General features: G+C 39.2%; 1 long non-coding RNA gene across 1 annotated transcript; it reads right to left on the reverse strand.

Annotated features, from left to right (window-relative positions):
- Nucleotides 1-1955: 1955 nt before the first annotated feature.
- Nucleotides 1956-2167, reverse strand: LOC107746962 (uncharacterized). Its single transcript, XR_001640746.1, has 2 exons — nt 2114-2167; nt 1956-2043 (listed from the first exon to the last, which is right to left on the reverse strand). It is a non-coding gene; the product is annotated as an uncharacterized LOC107746962 (long non-coding RNA).
- Nucleotides 2168-5395: the final 3228 nt, after the last annotated feature.

Below are 5395 nucleotides of genomic sequence, written 5' to 3' on the forward strand. Positions count from 1 at the left end.
TGCTGAGGCAGCGGGAGTTGTAAAGGTCCTTCAGAGAGGGAAGAGGACAGCCGATGATCCTCTGCGCGATGTTGATGATCCACTGAATTCCCTTTCTCTCTGCCTCAGTACATGGGCCATACCATACTGTGATACAGTATGTCAGTAAACTCTCCACTGTATAGCGACAGAAGGTCTCTAGCAGCTTCTCCTTCAAGTTGTTCTTCTTCAACACTCTCAGGAAGTGAAGGCGCTGCTGTGCCTTCTTGATGACTGCTGTGGTGTTGGCTGCCCATGTGAGATCTGCTGAGATGATGGTGCCAAGGAATTTGAATGTCTGAACCCTCTCTACGCAGTCTCCACTGATGTAGAGGGCAGCGGGGTCTGCCCTGTGCCTTCTAAAGTCAAGGATGATTTCCTTTGTTTTGGTGGTGTTGAGTGTCAGGTTGTTGGCTGAAAACCACGCTTGACAATCTCAGGATTTCATCTCTATAGGCAGCCTCATCCCACTTTGAAATTTGACCCGCCACTGTAGTATCATCAGCGAATTTGAGGGGGGAACTGAACTGTACAGAACTGAACTGTAGCTCCAGTTCGTCCATTTTGTGAGCCATGGATCTTGCTTTGGTAAGAAACATGCTTGGTAGAGGAGGCTTGTGTGGTTGTTTTCTGAGTCTCGCCAGAAGGCCGGCCCGGCAGCCCTGCTTTTGTTTCCTTTCCTGACACCGTCTGCGCCGTCTGCCAGGGCCGACAACAATCCACTGAGATCGCGGTGGTCTGACAATGTCCATTGGAATATTATGAGTGCGATGAAAGTCACGTGTGACTGTGATCTTGTGTTGAAATCCGATGTCTAATAAGTCCTGGTGGCTATAATTATACTTCACAGAAGCAACAAATGAAAAACACACGAGAAAACAAACAAAAACACACCAAAAGCGAGAGCTGTAAGCCACTGCGTCCGTACGCGCCACCATCTCATCTCAGTTCTTTTGCAAAATAAAACACTTCATTCAAAACTTTACAATAATATAACAAAAAACAATGTTGACACCGTATGGAACACACAAGGTTCATACAATATGATTCGGTTTGATTCATTTACACACTGCTGTTCTCAATCTTAAACACTTGTAAAATTTCAAATTTTCTAATGATATAGTCTGGGTTTGATTTTTTTCAGAGATATTGCTTGAGTAATGTACATGAATATATTGACCAAACAGTAAACACAAGACCAGTACTGCATATTGATGAAAATATTTATTTCTCTCCAACCATTCAATTCATCCATACATTTTCAAAGGACGCATTTTGCACTGAAAATCAGAACAGTCTAAATACAATATAGTACACAAACAAAAACATTTGTGGAGACACAACAAAAGCATGATTTTAAATAAAAAAAAATTTAAAAACACACCTACGTCTCATCTCTTCGCCCAGCTGGATCTGGCCTTAGCACTTCATCCACATCACAGGCGATGTCCTCTCTCACAAGACAGCGAAGGAAGAATCTTCTTGAATGGCGAATCCATCCTTGCACAGACCCTGCATCAATTAGGTCACAGGCCTCCTCCATGGCTTGAATGAGGGGTATCCTGACATTGGGCTGGAGATCGTAAACCTTCCACCGCCATGCTGTAAAAAACTCTTCAATGGGGTTAAGGAAGGGAGAGTATGGTGGGAGGTATTGGAGTGAAAATTGTGGATGATCACGAAACCAGTTTTGGACCACAGCAGATCGGCGGAAAGATACATTGTCCCAGATGTATCTCATCTGCTCTGCATCCATTTGTTCTTCTGCTGTGACAATATTGTGTAGTCTGTCTAAAAATGTGAGAATGTGGGCCGTGTTGTAAGGACCTAACTTGGCATGGCAGTGGAGGACCCCATTCTGCGTGATTGCAGCACACATTGTGATGTTGCTCCACATTGGCCAAGGACATTCAAAATAGCTAAATGATGTTTCTCCCTCTTCTTCTTACTTTAGTCAGGTTAAACCCAGCCTCATATATGAAGATAAATTCATGTGGGATTGGATCAGCATCAATTAGCAAAACTCTGGAAAAAAAAAAGACAACATGTAAAAAGATTCTGTGCAATGCACAATACTGAAGTGTACATTACTTACCTGCACATATTCATGCCGTAGGTCTTTTACTCTTTCAGAATTTCTTTCAAATGGCACTCGGTAGAGTTGTTTCATCTGTATGTGATGTTTTTTTAAGGATTCGTGTTGATAAGAGAGAACAGTGTTGATAAGAGAGACCTGATGGACATTACAGTTTTTCTCGATTGCTAACACACTATAACTGATTCATTTGGCCCAATTTTCCAAACCATTCATACAGTTCTCGAAACAAAGACAAGTTTCTCAAAACTTTTAACACATTTCACCTGTTTGCACACACATTCCAATTTGCTCAGTGTTTTCTGCAAAACTCTACACAAAAACGCCATATTTTGCACAGGGTTAACCATGTTCTCATTCAGAAAACACAAACACACAATATAATTAATTCAAGCATCAAAAAATGAACTCAAACAGCGCGCATTTATCCATGTGTGAACATTCAGTAGCAAAACTGATAACACACCCGTCAGAATCTTACAGTTTTTCTCAGTCGCTTTGGAGCATTCTTAATATTTGCAAAAAAGTATGTGCATTTCTCAAAACAATTCGTACAAACAGCACCACACAATGGATTACCTGCAAAAGCCTGTAACTTACTCAAAATCTTTAGTTCATCTCTCAAAAGTAAGTATTTATATCAATGAACATATCAGTGCCATCAGAATGAAAAGTACTTGTGCCATTGTTCACAAACAAGATAGTCAAAATGCTTAGTCATGTTGTCAATATAACACTGCAGGCACTTTGTTAGTATTACCTAAAGTAAACTATGGCAACATTTTGGATGACAGTTACTGTATTGAAAAGTATGCCATATGCTTATGTATGCCATATATCCATTTCAAAAGTACAAATTTACACATTACTGTATGTGGGATATTGATTCCCAGTTACACTTTTACTAGTGGTCTGACCAAGAAAAAAAAAAATACATTACAATGTCATTGTGATAAAGAAAAGGAAAAAGAAATATGGGCACAAAGATGAAAATAAAAAAAATTAGAAAGTCCATAGTCAGAATTTGTAACTCTTGTGTTGTCCTCTGTCTATACAGTATATGCTTTCCAACTGAAGATTCATGAGATGCACCTTTGAGCTATTTCAGAGAACTGGCTTGTCATTGGTTGATCTACATTCTCTTCATTAGTGAAAGTCAAGATTCACTTGCACAATTCATGCCAAATTTACAAAAAGTTGAATAATAATGTGTAAAAAATGTGCTTGACAGTTTATGACAACTAGATGAACCATTTTGCATTTAATGATTTATACTATGAATTAAAGACTAGATGTTTTGAGGGGTAAGACTATTGCACAGAAAACTATATAATAGATTTTGAGCAACGACATTAGCAACTGATAATGTATTATAATGTATTATATAGATAAATGTACATAACCAATCGCATGAATGTACCAAAGCAATCGCAACTTGTTCAAAAGAATGAGAAACTGCTTTTATGATGTGTACAAATGACTAGATGATGTGGAGGTTGAACAAGTAGTCTTGAGAATTTCATTTCTGAGTTGAGAAATGCACGAAAAAAACTGTAACTCTTGTGTTGTCCTCTGTCTATATGCTTTCCAAATGAAGGTACATGAGATGCACCTTTGAGCTATTTCAGAGAACTGGTTTATAATTGGTTGATCTACATTCTCTTCATTAGTGAAAGTCAAGATTCACCTCCAAAATCCAAGGCAAATTTACAAAATTCTAATAGAAATGTGTATAAAATATGCTTGACAGTTTATGACAACTCATAGATCAAGATCAACCATTTTGCATTTAATTGCTTATACGATGAACTAATGACTAGATGTTTTGAGTGGTAAGACTATTGCAAAGAGAACTATATAATACATTTTGAGCAACATGACATTAGCAACTGATAATGTAGGAAAATACAGACAAATATACATAATCATTTGCATGAACGTACCAAAACAATCGCAACTTGTTCAAAAGAATGAGAAACTGCTTTTATGATGTGCACAATTGACTAGATGATGTGAAGGTTGAACAAGTAGGTTTGTGTGTCATCTGAGGCCAAAGTTTGGGTCTGACAAAAGAGAATATGCTTTTGACTAAAGTATTTGATTTTGACCTGGAAGTTTGACGTTTGCACAAATTGGTGTGTAGTTTTGAGACTGTGTTTATAGTTGTGAGAAAATGGTAAATTTTTTCATGAATTGTGTGTTAGCAATCGAGAAAATTGTATTGAAAACTGTGTGGTCGTTCAAGATGTTTGTCTTAATTTCTCTGAGACGTATCGCATTATTGGCCAAAACCATGTTTATGGTCGCTCCATCTTGTTCCTCTGTGAATATGGGCCTCCTTCCTCCTCTACATTCTCGACCCTCAATCCTATGTAGATCAATCAAAATACATGTTACTGTAAATGTCACAGGACAGCACACAATACATTGTTTCAAACATGGAACACAGTGAATGGTACCAAATACTGTAGTATAGGGTGACCATACGTGCCATTTTCCCAGGACGCGTCCTGGCCAGGATTTGTTTTGGCTTTGTTTTCCTGTTTTCATGCTTGCTGAAGGTAATGATCGAAAAGTAGTTTGACCAATAACATGCAAGCATTGTACATAATGGACCAATCATGGCGTGTGAGAAGGTGGGATCTACGGTCAAAGCGATGCAATTACGCGTAAATATTAGGTGTGTTCGACTTAAAAGCAGCACGGCTCAGACCGATCAGTGTTTGACATCAAAGTACCTCGAGAGCGTTTAGAAAGCATAACCGTCTATATGGTACTTTGATGTCATACACCGATCGGTCTGCACACGCAAACAAAGCCAAAACCTAGATATTTTAGGAAATATAGAAATCCTGGCCAGAACGTGTCCTGGGAAAATGGCACGTATGGTGGACGCGTCCTGGGAAAATGGCACATATGGTCACCCTACTGTAGTACTGATAGAGGTCATATAGTAGGCCATATTGTACTGTAGACAGTAGAGAAAAGTTGTATTATTTACCTGTGCTCTTGTCAAAATGTCCAAATTACTGTAGTAACAGTATATCTGCTGAGGTTGGGCTGAACTCTCTGTCCAGCTTCTCTAGATGTCAACCCATGGTTTACAACATGGTCAACCAAGGTTGCTCGAATCGCATCTGATAAATTTGGTCCCCATCTTCTTTGTCCACGTCCTCCTCCAGGTCTCCCTCTCCCTCTCGACCCTTCTTCATCCACGGGCTCCCCCTCTCATCCTCACTCTTTCTCTTCCTCTTACTGCGACATTGCCTTCCATTTTTATTG

Source organism: Sinocyclocheilus rhinocerous, unplaced genomic scaffold (assembly GCF_001515625.1).
Source record: "Sinocyclocheilus rhinocerous isolate Xijiao unplaced genomic scaffold, SAMN03320098_v1.1 scaffold138, whole genome shotgun sequence".
NCBI classification, from domain to species: domain Eukaryota; kingdom Metazoa; phylum Chordata; class Actinopteri; order Cypriniformes; family Cyprinidae; genus Sinocyclocheilus; species Sinocyclocheilus rhinocerous.